This window comes from Vombatus ursinus, unplaced genomic scaffold, assembly GCF_900497805.2.
Source record: "Vombatus ursinus unplaced genomic scaffold, bare-nosed wombat genome assembly UNPS02014837.1, whole genome shotgun sequence".
In the NCBI taxonomy this organism is placed as follows: Eukaryota; Metazoa; Chordata; class Mammalia; order Diprotodontia; family Vombatidae; genus Vombatus; species Vombatus ursinus.
This window is the reverse complement of record NW_020954615.1, coordinates 3,862,023-3,864,797: the sequence shown is the minus strand read 5'-3', so window position 1 is coordinate 3,864,797 and position 2,775 is coordinate 3,862,023.

Below are 2,775 nucleotides of genomic sequence, written 5' to 3'. Positions count from 1 at the left end.
CATGCCCAATTCATTGATCTGGTTTTTTTTTGTTCCATTTTGTTGATGTGAGAATTTAGAGAAATAAATTTTCCCCTAAATATTGCTTTGGCTACATCCCATACATTTTGGTATGTTGTCTCATTGTTACCATTCTCTTTAATGAAATTGTTGATTGTTTCTATGATTTGTTCTTTGTCCCACTTATTCTTTAGGATTAGATTATTTCATTTCCAGTTAATTTTTAATATATCTTTCCATTGCCCTTTGTTGAATATATTTTGTATTGCATTGGGATCTGAACAGAATACATTTAATATTTTTGCCTTTCTACACTTGATTTTGAGGTTTTTAATGCCCTATTACATGGTCAATTTTTGTGTAGGTGCCATTTGTTGCTGAGAAAAATGTGTATTCCTTGATGTTCCCATTCAGTTTTCTCCAAAGGTCTATCATATCTAACTTTTCTATTTACCTTTTTAGTTTCTTTCTTGTTTATTTTTTGGTTGGATTTATTGAGTTCTGAGAGGGGAGAGTTAAGGGCCCTCACTAGCATAGTTTTGCTGTCCATTTCTTCCTGTAACTCACTTAACTTCTTTAAGAATTTGGATGCTATACCACTTGGTGCATATATGTTTAGTATTGATATTGTTTCATTGTCATTTTAGCAAATGTAATTTCCTTCCTTATCCTCTTAATTATGTTTATTTTTGCTTTTACTTTGTCTGACATCAGGATTGCTACTCCTGCTTTTCTTTTTTTTACTTCAGCTGAAACATAATACATTCTGCTCTAGCCCCTTACCTTAACTCTGTGTGTGTCCCTCTTCTTCAAGTGTGTTTCTTGTAAACCACATATTGTAGGATTCTGTTTTTCCACTCTGCTGTTTGCTTCCATTTTATCAGAGAGTTCAGCCCATTCACATTCACAGTTATGATTATTACCTGTGTATTTCCCTCCAACATATTCTTTCTCCAGTTTGTCTTCTCTCTTTCGCCCTTTCCCTCCTCACCAGTGTTTTGCTTCTGCTACCACCTCCCCTGATCTGCCCTCTCTTCTCTCAGGCCCCACCCCCTCCCTTTTATTTAATCTCTTCCCCTCCTACTTCCCTGTTGGATAGGATAGATTTCTATATTCAACTGACTGTGTATATTCCCTCTTTGAAGTTATGAGAGTAAGGTTCAAGCAATGCCTGTTACCCACCCTCACATCTTCCCCTCCACCATAATAGGTCTTTTGAACCTTTTTATGTGAAATAATTTGCCCCATTCTATCTCTCCCTTCTATCTATCTCCCTTCTGCACCCAGTGTAGTCCTCTTTCTCTTCTCTTAAGTTTGTTTTTTTTTATGTCATTCCCTCAAATTCACCTTATACCCAGGCCCTCTATGTATATTCCTTCTAGCTGTACTTTTAGTGATCCAATTTTTAAGAATTACAAGTATTGGGGCAGCTAGGTTGTGCAGTGGATACAGCACCAGCCCTGGAGTCAGGAGGACCTGAGTTCAAATCTGGCCTCAGACCAAACACTTGACACTTACTAACTGTGTGACTCTGGGCAAGTCACTTAACCCCAATTGCCAAAAAAAAAAAAAAAAGAATTACAACTATTGTCTTTCCATGCAGGGATGTAAACAGTTTAGCTCTATTGAATCCCTTAGGTTTTTCTTTCCCTTTTTACTTGTTTATGCTTTTCTTAGTTCTTGATATTGGAGATCAAATTTTTGGTTTAATTTTGGTCTTCTCCTTATGAAAACTTGAAATCAAAGGATTTCATTGAATGACCATTTTTTCCCTTGATGTTATTATGCTTGATTTTGCTCAGTAAGTGATTTTTGGTTGCAGTACTAGCTCCTTTGCCTTCCAGAGTATCATGTTCCATGACCTCCAGTCTTTTAATGTTGCAGCTGCCAAGTCCTGTGTGATCCTGATTATGGTTACCCAATATCTGAGTTGTCTGCCTGCTCCACTGCACTGGGACTCAGAATCTACTGCTGGTTTGCTAAGGTGGGACTTCCTGTTGGCTTGCTGGGATGCTTCCTGTATTGGGCTGCACTCCCCTTTTACCCATGTGAGACAGACCTTTCCTGCCAACCTTCCAAGTTTCTTGGGCTCAAAGATTGTTTCACCCTTTTTGTTGTTTCTGCTGTTTCAGGATTAGTTTTGGGGTGCTTTTAATGGTTGTTTAGAGGTGAATATGGGAGACTTATGGAGATTTACTGCTTACTCCACCATCTTGGCTCCCAGAAGTCAAGGCAGTGAGATATGCATTTTTGAACACAGCAAATGTAGGAATATGTTTTGTTTGCTTCTGTAAATTTGTTACAAGGATTTTGTTTGTTTGTTTGTTTGTTTTTTCCAATGAGGAAAGGAGAGTGGAGAAAATGATACGTTGTTTCTCCTTCCAAAAAAAAAAAGGAATGAAGATCATTGAATAATTTTTTAATTAACAGAAGGAAAGCCAAATGGAATCAGACAAGCAACTTTAAAATTTACATTTTGGAAATTACTATATTCTTCAATAAAAAAAAATAAGCTACATTTGAGAGATGAGCACTTTCATACAGTCCTCTTTCTCTTCTCTTTTGGGTTTTTTTTGGTGGGGGAGGCTAGGCAATGGGGTTAAGTGACTTGCCCAAGGTCACACATCTCTGTTCTCTTTTGAAGGGTCAAATTTGATGTTTGTTAAGTTTCAGATCAACTTAATTTAACTTAGATAGATAGACAGACAGACAGACAGGTAGGTAGATAGATAGATAGATAGATAGATAGATAGATAGATAGATAGATAGATAGAT